General features: G+C 44.7%; 1 protein-coding gene across 1 annotated transcript in view; it reads right to left on the bottom strand.

Moving 5' to 3' along the window:
• Window positions 1-12,452: 12,452 nt before the first annotated feature.
• LOC125030924 (AP-4 complex accessory subunit Tepsin-like) overlaps window positions 12,453-12,500 on the bottom strand; it is a 29,876-nt gene continuing 29,828 nt past the window's right edge. Inside the window, exon 8 of the mRNA XM_047621295.1 lies at window positions 12,453-12,500. This exon is cut by the window's right edge and continues 2,098 nt beyond it. The gene's annotated coding sequence lies outside the window, so the exon portion shown is untranslated.

The following is a 12,500-nucleotide window of genomic DNA, read 5'->3' as shown; positions in this document are numbered from 1 at the left end:
TGAGGATTATGCCATCTATCTTCAGAGTTTGTGGTGCCATGGATGTGCTCTTTCCAGTGATCTTACACACCTTGTCCCATACCCATGCTAAGGAGGTACCAAAGTTAATCAAGGATACGTACTGTCTCCACGACGACCGTCTAGCCTCCTTTAGCACTCACCTGGCCTTATCTCGGGTCTTTTTATAATGGATCAAGGTTACATCGCTGGGGCATCGTTTCAACTACCTTAATGCAGCTTTTCTTGCTCTAACAGCTTGTTGGCATTCATCAGACCACCAGGGTACCAGAGATAGACGGTACTGCCCAGTACCTTTGGGAACGGATTCTTCTGCTGCAAGGTGAATTCGTGATGTGAAGTGATTAACAGCATCTTAAAATCATTAACAGATCCTTGCAATACTACAGTTGATCTAAAGAGATTCCAGTCAACATGTTAATGTCGCCATCTCTGTGCTCCACTGGCTGGAAAACCATTCACCTCCTCCAAAGAATTGGTAAGTGGTCACTGCCATGTAAGTCTTCCATGAACTGCCAAGTGAAATTCAACTGTGAATCAGGTGAACCAATTGACAGGTCAATACTGGGGAATGTCCCAGTCTGGAAATGTGTGGGTGTGTCACTGTTCAGTAAAATCGCATCTACTCTTGAGAACAAAGACTCCCAAGAGAAATCTCCCAAGAGTAGAAATGGATGAGGCAACTGCCCAAGTAGATCTTCCAAATCATCAATGTTGAGATTACGTGGAGGAAGGTAGATGGATGCAACAGTGTAAGGTTGTGTCAAGCCTATTCTCACAGCCTTCACCTGCAGTGTCGTCTGCAGGTGGATGGCCTGGAAGGGAATATCCTGATGTACCATCACTGCTACTCCTCCATGAGGTCTATTATCAAAAGCCCCATAATGGGCTAGAACCTGGAATCCTCTCAGGGAAATCAGACGATTTTCCCTGGTCATAATCTCTTGTAGGCATACACTAACATGATTATTAGGGTATCCAGTTCTTCAGGTGGACAAACTACGTCTTCATAAGGTGTTTGGTAGTACCTGTGGTTAAGGCCCACCCCACACATTTAATGCCTTTTGGTGGGTTATTTACCTATGGAATTAGTTTCCACATGCTTTCTTTTGACAGGCTCAGGATTTCTTTGCCTGGGCAGAGGACGGACCTGAGCCTTTGTTTCAGGGGCATTCTGCCTAGCAGCAGACGCCCCTGTGGGTGTGGTGGCAGCTGAACAGAGACAGGCCATTGACACTTGGTCCACTATTTTCAGCATGCCTTTGGGAGAGGATTTATCTGACATGAAATCCCATGCCTTCTGTTAAGATCTTTGCATTGGAATCGGTTCCTCATATGCTCCACTATAACCCCTCGGTGTTTCAAGTGCCAGAAATACGGTCCCCACCAGGCTAACTGTACAGCCAAGCCTAGATGTGGTGTCTGTAGCAAGGCACACAACACAGAGGTATGCCTTAAGGCATACAAAGAGGAAAAGAGGGACACAACAGCCAAATGTCCCAGCTGTGCCAAGAAGCATCACGCCTGGAGGCTGACTTGCTCTGTCAGGAAAGAGGCGGCCCTCAGGCGACAAGAGGTTGCTCAAAAGCGACCAGACTTTGTTCCTGCCCCCCCAGGCACCCACGTCTGGGGAAGGAACAAAAGCGAAAAGGCCTCCCGACCTCCTAAGAGGAAGGAAGCCGCCCCCCAGCCGACACCGGATGTCTCCAACAAAAAGGAGTTTCCGACAATGCCAAAGATGCAGAAAAAGAACCTAAAGAAAAAGGTTCTAAGAGCACAAAAAAAAAAACTCCCCAACAGATGATCATCTCCTCTGTGACGAGGACAATATGACTCTCCTGTTGACTGCTGTTGTCTCAGCAGTAGCAACAGCCTTGGGGAGGTCGAGTGAGGAGGCCGAGAAGGCAGTTTCGGTCGCCATGACGGCAATGACCCAGACTGTCGCAGCCCTGAAGGGAAGAAAGCTGGATAGAGCAAAACAAGCCCCAACCTCACCCCAGGACGAGACTCCCCTCCCCATTCCAAACCAGGCCATGACTTCACAGGCAGAGCCAAAACAGGCTGAATCTGTGAAGCCAGAGCCAGATCACGCTGACCTTGCCCAGGCAAGGCCAGCCAAGAAAAAGCCTGAGAGAAAAGCCAAACCAACCAAAGTCAGAGCTACCAAAGGCTCTCCACCTCCCAGTGGACCCAAGGATAGCCTGACAACCACCTCGCAATAGAGTTGTCAGACTCAGACGATGTCTCTGATGTAACTATCACTGAGTAACATCATGACACACCATCTAAGCATCCTTCAGTGGAACATCAATAGCTTCTCTGCAAAGAACGCCTTTCTCCAAGCAGTAGTGCGATCAAGGAACATTGACATTGTCATGCTCCAGGAGACATTAACAGTGGACACTGTTCGCTTCTCAGGGTATCATGTCTTCACACTGCCACGAACACCTGGCAAGAGAGGCTTGATCACCCTTGTGAGAGCAACAATCCCCTGCTCCGCAATAGCCGATGCATCGCACTGTGGAGACGATGTTGAATCCCTTACCGTCGAGGTTCACCTGGCTGGGGGGCCCCTCAAACTGTACAATGTGTACAGCCGGCCACGCTGTAGAAGCTTAGACATCAGCCAGGTCTGTGCTTCTGCTGCACACGACCGAGTGATCATAGGGGGAGACTTCAATGCACACCACCCCAACCTGGCTCCCTGCCGGGCACCAGATGCGGCCGGCTATCATATAGCCGACGTGCTAGAGACATTCCCTGAGATCGCTCTCCGCAACACCCAAGAGCCAATGCATGTCAGAGGAGGGGTCCTAGACCTCACCCTGGCCACTGCGACTCTGGTGGGGAGGATTGGCTGGCGTGTTGATAAGACCGTCATAAGTGACCATTACAGCACTATAACTACCCTCATGGATGCTGGCCCAGACGAAATCCTAAGACCGAATCCAAGATGGAAAACAGACAAGGCCAACTGGCAGGCGTTTCAAAACGCATTGGCCCTCTGTCTGAGATGCAATGATCCCCCACAAAGCGAAAATGTGGAAGTGCTCGAAGCTTGCCTGCTAAATGCCATTGATGAAGCAGCCTCTCAGACCATACCCAAAACTCGGTCTGGGTCCAGGAGTCACAAAGACGCCTGGTACTACAACGACGAGATCAGGGAGGTCAACCACAGGGTGAACATGTGCCGAAAACTATTCCGAAGGCAAAGAACCCCTGACAACTTATCCCTCCTAAGGGAGGCTGTCATGGATGCCAAGGAAACTGCCAACAGAGTCAGGCAGGAAAAGTGGCTGGAATGGTGTGAGTCCTTCGACCACCAAACCACCCTTTCAGAGCTGTGGCAACGGGTCAAGCGAGCTACCAGCCACTCAGCCCTGAGGTGCACGCATCACGACCCCCAAGCAGAGGCTAACAGACTGGCGCATTAGTTCTCTGCGAGAACGAGCAGCAAGTCTGCCAGCCGAGCTGAGGGCAAGACAAACGCGTCTACAGCCAGACAGACATGCTCAGATCAGAGAAAGGGCAGCCGAACCCGATAACTCAGACGTTATCTTTTCTCTGAGGGAACTAAGGAAAGCCTATAAATCCAGTTCCAACACAGCCCCGGGCTCTGATGGGATCTCGTACCCCATTATCTCCCACCTAGGACTAGCAGGTGAGCGTGCATTTTTGCAACTCATCAACAAGTCCTGGGAACCATAGTTCCCGCCCCAAAACCAAAGGAGCCGGGGAAGTACCGCCCCATCTCTCTGCTCAGCTGCCTGGCCAAGACGGCCGAGAGGATGGTACTTAACCGGCTTCAATGGAAAATGGGTCCCCCGCACGAACACCTCCACAGGTTCACAAGGGGCATGGGCACAGCACACAGCATAGCCACACTCTTAAGCACAATCAGCAAGGGCCCAGCTGTAGTGGTATTCCTCGACCTGGAGAAGGCTTTTGAACTGGCATGTCCGCTTGCCATTCAGGAAAGCCTGATCCAGAAGGGAATCAGAGGAAAGCTCTTGGCAAATTCCAGGGTCACCTATCGCAGCACATGCCGCTCGAAAATGGAACGCCACAGGGTGGGGTTCTCAGTCCAGCCCTGTTTAACACTTTAATGTCCTGCATCCTGAACATAAACCTCCCAGTGGGGTGCAAGATCATCTCGTATGCAGACGATCTCGCTATCACCTCCACTGGACCACGCAGCCAGAATAAAGCCCAGCGTTGTCTGGACCTCGTGTCCGAGGAGTGTTGTAGGACAGGACTAAAGATCTCTTCAGCCAAATCCAAAATCATGGCTCTGAGACAGAGAGTTCGAGGCAAATGACTGAAAATCCAGGGAGTGGAATTAGAATGAGTCCAGGACTACGTATACCTTGGGGTAAGGATAGACCGAACCCTCTCCTTCCAGAAGGAGGTCCAGTACCTGGTTGACCAAACCAAAGCAAGACTGTCTGTCATGAGAGCAATGACTGGGAGACGCATAGGGGCCAGAAACAAAGTACTAAGATCATTCTATGTACATGCTGTCCTACCCATTGTGGACTATGCCTCAGTCGCTCTAATTGCCGCAAAGAAAAAGCACACAGACAAATTAGAGACAGTTCAAAATGAAGCTGCCAGGATCATTCTGGGTGCCCCGAGGTGGACGAAGGTCCTCAACCTCCTGATGGAGGCAAACCTTCTCCACCTGGACTCACGAATCGGTCTAATGGCAACGCAATTCCTGTCAAAGGTCATCCAGGCTCCCAGGAACATAAGCATAAGACAAAAATTAGTCAGATGCCTCGAACAAGACAACGAGCTCTTTGCAAACAACTCCTGGCTGTCTCACACAGCCAGGGTGTTGATACGCCATCAGCTCAAAGAACAGCTTCTTGCTAAGGGCATGGACTCCCCCCACCCCGACTTTGCCGAAGCCCCGCCGTGGGCACTGAGCTTGATAGAGTTCAACATAATGAGCCTGTCAATGAAAAAGAGCCTATACCCCATGCCTAGCCTAAATGCAGAAGCCCAAAGGGTCATTGCAGCCATCACTCCTCCGGGTAGTAGAACATAATATACGGATGGATCGGTGGCGCCGGCTTTGCAGCAAGGGACGCCACGCGATCCATGAGGGTAACAGACAACGCCTCCTCGCTACAGGCAAAAGCAGTTGCAATCATGGGAGCCCTAGGCCACGCGTCCCTAAGGGATGGACACGTGGTCATACACATAGACTCCAGGACAGCCATTGACTGTCTTCAGCACAGCTCACCCACAGACAACATCTACCTACTGATCACGATTCTCACAATGGCACAGAGAATTCTTGCTCAGGGTAGAAGAATTATCATCAACTGGGTCCCAAGCCACATCGGCATCAGAGGGAACGAGCTTGCTGACAGACTAGCCGTCGCTGGCAGGGGTATGCCCCAAATCCCATGACGATAAAACCGAGCCGAAAATTACTTAAGGAGAAGTGTGCCTTGGTCGGTCGTACCTTCCTACGGCAGCTCCACAGAGAGGAAACGAGAACCTCCCCCTTGGCCAGCTGGTACTCAGACGCCACAGGCTATGAACCACTGGCACTCTCTGAAGTAAGCAACAGAGGTACCGAAGTCATTTTTCACAGAATGCGCCTAGGTTACCACTGTGCATGGCAGATTATCACAACAATCGAACGCGATGAAAGGTGTTGCAGGCACTGCGGCGAGCCGAACGCCACACTAGTCCACCACTTAGAAAATTGTGACCATACACAATTCCTGAGATAGGGACCGCCCACAACAGCCGCCGTGCTGGCAAAGAGACTATGCGATATGCTTACACCATGGCAGCAGGAGCGCCTGCTGGCAATCCCGCCGCCACGGGACAATTAAATGAGACAGCAGTAAAAAGCTGACACAGGCCGGGCCATATTTATAAGGCCCGGGCGAAGGTAGAACTTTGCAAATCATAAAGAAGAAGAAGAGTCTTCTCCTGGGGGTCACCCTCCAGGGCTCCCACCTTGCCGGGCCTTACCGCTGCCCGGGTCTTTACTTCTGCACAAACCGGCCATTCTAACCTCCATGCTACATTACCAATAATAAATAGTGAAATCAGGCCGTGAGTTTCCGTCAACCAAACCCTGAGAAATTGGTGGACAGCAGTGGTAACAAGTACCTTACAGAGAGTGAAGGTGAGAGAGAGTGTGAGGTGCTTGTTGTCACGGCTCACCACCAATTTCTCAGGGTTTGGTTGACGGAAACTCACGGCCTGGTTTCACTATTTATTATTGGTAGTGTAGCGTTTTATTATCATTATTATTGTTACTGTTATCATTACTAATACAATGGTTATCATTAATGTTGGCGTTGTTGTTACTATTATCATTATTATAATTTATGTTATTAGTCGTATTATCATTGTTATCATTCTCAACATTTATTGCCATCATTTGTATTACTGTTATTATCATTATCATTATTATTAGTAGTAGTAATAGTATCATTTTTATTACTATTGTTATTATTATCATTATCATCATTATTATAAATGTCATTATTAGTGAGATTACTATCATTATTATTGTTTTTATATTTCTACTATCATCGTTATTGTTATTTCTTCTGGGTCTAAGGAAAATTACTGGTAACAATTAAACTTTACCAATATGTAACAGGGAATAATTATTTTAACAATAAAGCAACAAGAACATTTTGTTCGTTATTATCATTATTATTGTTGTTGTTATTATTATTACTATTATTATCATCATTATTATTATCATTGTCTTTATTATTTTTTATCATAATTATTACTATCATTGTTATTATCATTATGCTTTCTTCTTACTATCTTTATTATTAGTATTATTATCATTGTTGTTCTTATTATTATCATTATTATTAGTTGTGGGGGTGGAGGAGATGAAGTAATGGATGTTGGGAGAGAAGAAATGTTTCCCGGATATTGAGTACTGACCTGGATGGATGCTTTGGACTGGGCAGTGTTCAGAGTCATGGTCTAAGAAGACCCTGGTCTTCTTTGACTCGCTGATATCAGTGGGGCTATACAATGGTATAGAATCGTCGTTAGAAAAAAAATCATCATGGTAAGCCTAGGATATGTTGGGGAGGGAAATAGTCCACGGCTCAGCGTCCCCTTGAGGAGCAAGGGATAAACATCTCGACTAAAGAGGGGAATGCCGTGCCCATGGCTCCCCCAGGCCGTTCAGGACTGGCACAAAGTCAGCCTTTCATCCTGTCAACACGGCTCTCACACCTTAGGAAGTGGATAGTTAATGGAGCTAGAGAAGAGAAGGAAACGACAAGGTGAAGTGGAAAAGCCCTGCGAAATTAGATGAGTCGAGGGCTGAGGCCCAAGGCAGGGGTGGTCCCAGTCTCCGTCTCCTAAGCCCCCACGGCAACAACGGGCTTGGGATTCGGGAATATTGTTAGTATTATGACCATTATCATTAATAGTATCATGATTGTTATATCGTTCTTATGACTATTCTTAGTATCATTATTATTATTACTATTATTATTATCACTACTGTTAATATTATCATTATTATTGTTATTATTGTTATCCTTATTTTAATTATTATCATTATCATTTTATTATCATTATTATTATTATTGGTATTATTACTATTATTATTATTATTATCATCATTGTTGCTGTTGTTGTTGTTGCTGTTTTATATACAAACAGACACACACACACACACACACACACACACACACACACACACACACACACACACACACACACACGCACACACACATACACACACGCACACACACACACACACACACACACACACACATATATATATATATATATATATATATATATATATATATATATATACATATATATATATATATATCATATATGAATATATATAATATATGTTCATATACATAGATATATTTAAATATATATATAAATATATATATAAATATATATATAAATATATATATATATAAATATATATAAATAAATATATATATATTTGTACATATATATACATATACATATATATATACATATATACATATATATTTACAGATCATCGTCGAGGGGCTAACGCCGACGGGGACGCATGGTCGCATTTACACTCCGCTTCCAGACACAGGGGTCCCTCATGGCGAGTCTCCAGGCAGGCCCTTGGCCCATCTCTAATACCTCGCGATAGGACTGGTCGAGCTGCCCAAGCCACGACCTCCTAGGTAGTCCTATGGGCCTCTTCCTCCCAGGGATGCCTCGCAAAGAGACAAACTAATGGACAGGGTCATCCACAGGGAAACGAGCTAGGTGCACATATAGCCTGAGTTGACGGTCCTACATTATGCAGGTAACAGATCCCATGCCAGTCTCACGGTGTAGACGTCGGTTGGACACATGGTCTTGCCAACTGTACCCCATGGCGTAGGGATTTGTTACAAAAAGCATCAAGACGAGACTCCAAGTCACAAGATAGCGTCCAGGTTTCGCTTCCATACAACAAAACTGGCAGCATCAAGGCCTTGAAGACACGTAGCTTGGTCCTTCTGCATAGGTACCGACATCTCCAAATACTCTTGTTCATCGAGTTCATGGCTACTGCTGCCAAACCTATTGACTTCTTGGCCTGACAGCCCAGTATCAGAGTCCTGGATCTTGGTCTTGGTCCTGAAGGCCTCTAGGCCCATACAGGTGTTGGAAAGCCTTGCATCACCTCTGAGTTAACAGGAAAGTTCTACAGGCCCCTACCACAGTTTACAGCACTTTCAGTACCAGTACCACCAGGCTTACTAATAAGCCAATAATCCCCTAACTCCCCTAAGTCTCAAGATTTCCCATGGCCATTCGCGATGCACCGAGTTAAACGCCTACATAAGGTCGATGTAGGGTTCAAGCAGCCTACGAACGAACTTACGACGGCGTTCCATAATGACTCGAAGCGCCAGGATACGGTCTATTGTGGACTTATCAGAAGTGAATCCAGACTGCTCGAGTCTCTGGTAGGTGGTCGCTGATCGTTTCAGAAGAATGTGGGCGAAAACGTTGCCTGGTTAACTAAGCAGTAAACCTTTTCAGTGCCCCCCGTCTCTTCAGTGTCAACTCCAAGGTGTTTCACTTGGACAGACTGAGGGAGGAGGAATGTGTACGGAGATTCAGCACAGCTATCTCCGACTGACTCGCAGTGCTCGAAAACCTGAAGGACCTGGGATTCCCTCAAGTGCGAAACACTCTTCACAGTGCAGGAGTGCACTGGCAAACGCCCGAGATCAAGGCAGAATTTCATCTCGTTGCAGACACTGGAGACCACAGATGTGTTGTGTGGCTTGACTGAATGGCAATTGCGATTTGCGCCATTCATTGATGCGCAGGGGTCGGACGCTGCTGAGAAGGGGCAAGGAACAAAACATCAGGAATCTTGCTGAGGAGGTTCAAGGCCATTTCTTAGTCAATGATCTACCTCCAGCCTACCAAGCCCTACTTGCAGACGTCTGCAGTCCGCTCAGTAGATGGACATATCACCTCAGAAAATATATATGGCGTGATTCCTCTCTCGTCTTACAATACTCAGCTGACAGATCCGATGAGGCGAAGTGGCCGCTTTTTTCTGCGGAAACAGCTTCCTGGACTCAGATATCCCTCGAGGTGCTGCCTAACGCCCGGGGCAATGAGATACTACACCCCGGCCAGTTGAAAACAGGAATAAGGTTCAAATTTCACAACATTGCATATAAATTCCCCAAAGCCATTATTTATATGTATATGTATACATACATATATATATGTATAAGTATATACACACACACACACATACACACACACATATATATATATATATATATATATATATATATGTATATATATATATATACACACAAACACCATAATGTGAAATTAAAAGCATTGTTTTATATTTTATGATTTCAGTAAAACAGTTATTAAATGTACTTTTTGGCATAAAAAATAAACCCTTTTTTGGTAATTTGCCAAATAAATTGCTTATTCTACAAAACGATGATTTTTTGTCGGAAATAAACTTTGATATCCAGCTACATCAGTTTTGCAAGTATTTACAACTGTATAATTGAAAGTACATGTGTATAAATGAAAATGACAATGCACGTATTACCGAAAGTAATCCCTTCTAATTCAGGAAACGAATGGCCGCCGGCGTCTTCGCGCCGCTGGCCTCCGGCTCCTCCTGGTCCTATCCGCGCCACTCCAGGCCGGACGATGACCGGTCAACAACTTTAAAACTTTCATGAATGAGTGTGTGGTATGTTGTGCACACTGAATATAAATGTTAGGTAAAAAAGGAGAGATTCACCCAGTACTTCTTTTGTCCAGGTCTGTCCTTAAAAGGACAGAACTAGCCCCTAGCATCCAACCAGCGGGAACGTCCTTCTGGAGCGCCTCGACACACTCAGGGACATCAACTGCAGTTGAAATTGCAGTTGCCACCACCTCTCAGACTATGCCCCCACCCCCACCCCCACCCCACCCAGGGCCATAACTCAACAACTTTTAGAGCCAACTGAATTTGATTATAGAAACATACAAATAAGAGACTGGTACAGCAACTGCACCCCCCCCCCCCCCCGCCAATTGAAGCCTTTCGTCTTCATCATAATATTTTATATTTATATACTGTAAGACTAAATGTGTTGTGATCACATCAGTATCACCAGACCGGGGTACTCACTCGTTTTCCATAAAACTGTACTGCAACTAGTGGTAGTAGAACTGAAACAGCAACATATGAATAAATGTATATGTATTATCCGCGAATACCAGAAAATGTTATATATAGAAATTTAATATGCACCATAACATTTAGTCGATATAGACTAAATAGGATTTTGTTTATAGTTTATTGAGCGTTATTCACTGTCCCCCCCTGGCACCCCAAGCAAACGCAGAAATAATGTCCTTGGTCACACTGCATCATTTTTTTCCACATTTTGCATTGGTATGTTCCCCACATCCTCTACCCCCTATGTTAGGCTGAAATCCCCTCCCGTTGGGTATAATCAAGAGGAAACCGGCTTTAATCCCACTCTTCAGCTGGTTCCCCAATATAGAGACGTGTTATATCTTTCCCATCATAAAGTGGTATACAGATATCGCAATTCTCTGCAACAGGAGTGGAAGTGCGAATTAATAATTCACATTTCAGGAGTAAGAGTTTTTGTCCTAGATTTGGTTTGGCTCTCGTTTGGATCTACTCGTAGCTCAAAATTGTGTGCATGATTGGATGACAATATTTCGTTAAACTATACAATATGTTCTTGTTGCTTTATTGTTAAAATAATTATTCCCTGTTACATATTGGTAAAGTTTAATTGTTACCAGTAATTTTCCTTAGACCCAGAAGAAATGGAGATTTCTGAATTTTAAATTCAGCTACTGTCAAAGGTTGGTAACAGGACAGTCAGGTTACTAAAGATAAATTATTCAGAAAACTTTTCCCACAATATCAGCTTCCCTGTATCTCCCGTATCATAAAATTTTCAGCTTTCATTATTTCCTTCCTCCTTCATTTCTTTTTCTTTTTCCTCTATCTGTGTATCTGTGTTCCTGTAAAATTAGTTCTTCTCATTATATATCCATGGCACAGAAATTACACTATTAAAGGAAACCAAATGACTTCTTCAGTTTTGATTATTGCGACTGGGTTTTGTTATGGCCTGCTTTCACTTGTGCAATCTGTGTGGAATCCTATATGCAAAACATTAAGTAAATTGCAAGATTTGGGGGCAGTTTGGTTTGCTTTGTGTTCTTTAAAAACAGTGATTTTATTTATTTATTGCAAATTTTCTGCCACATCAACATCTAAGGTCATTAGCAGCATATTCAAAATATAGTGATAGTGTGAGACTTGGGGGAAAAAAATACTAGTGCCTTACATTAGAGTAGAAACTGAATGAACACAGTGATTTTACTAAACAGAGCATATCTCAACATTCCCCAGTCTAATGCAAAGGAACGGCTATCTGATTAATAAAGTTCCTGTTGTTCATCTGTTTGCAGGACATTTTATTTAAATTGACTTTGAAAATCACAATATAAAGCTGTAGCATGAGTTATCACAGGCCCTAGAAGTTGGTATCCTACTGCTCCACAGAAAGGAAGTGAGATTCCCCTCCTTAGTCAGGTTATGTAATTTCAGCAATAAAAACTTGTTAACACTGGGATACCTTCGCATATCTCAATGAATTGATATGTAAATCAATATGTGACCTTCTGGATGATTGTGTATGCACAAGGCATGGGAAGTGTGAGGGATCTAGCCTACCTTTGCAAGGAGACACATTTTTCACAAGGCATCTAATGTTGGTTCCTTTTGAATTTTTCTTATTATAATCTCCTTTATTTTCCTTTTCACCCATTGTTTCCATTTGGAATTTCCTGTTTTTTCCATACTTTTTTAAACAGTGACGATATCTAACCGTAGGGGAGTAAGACAACTATTATATATATACATATTTTTTAAAGATGCCATTATGACAACCATCACA

The sequence above is a fragment of the Penaeus chinensis genome, chromosome 12 (genome assembly GCF_019202785.1).
Source record: "Penaeus chinensis breed Huanghai No. 1 chromosome 12, ASM1920278v2, whole genome shotgun sequence".
NCBI lineage: Eukaryota > Metazoa > Arthropoda > Malacostraca > Decapoda > Penaeidae > Penaeus > Penaeus chinensis.
This window is presented reverse-complemented; position numbering and strand designations above follow the sequence as displayed.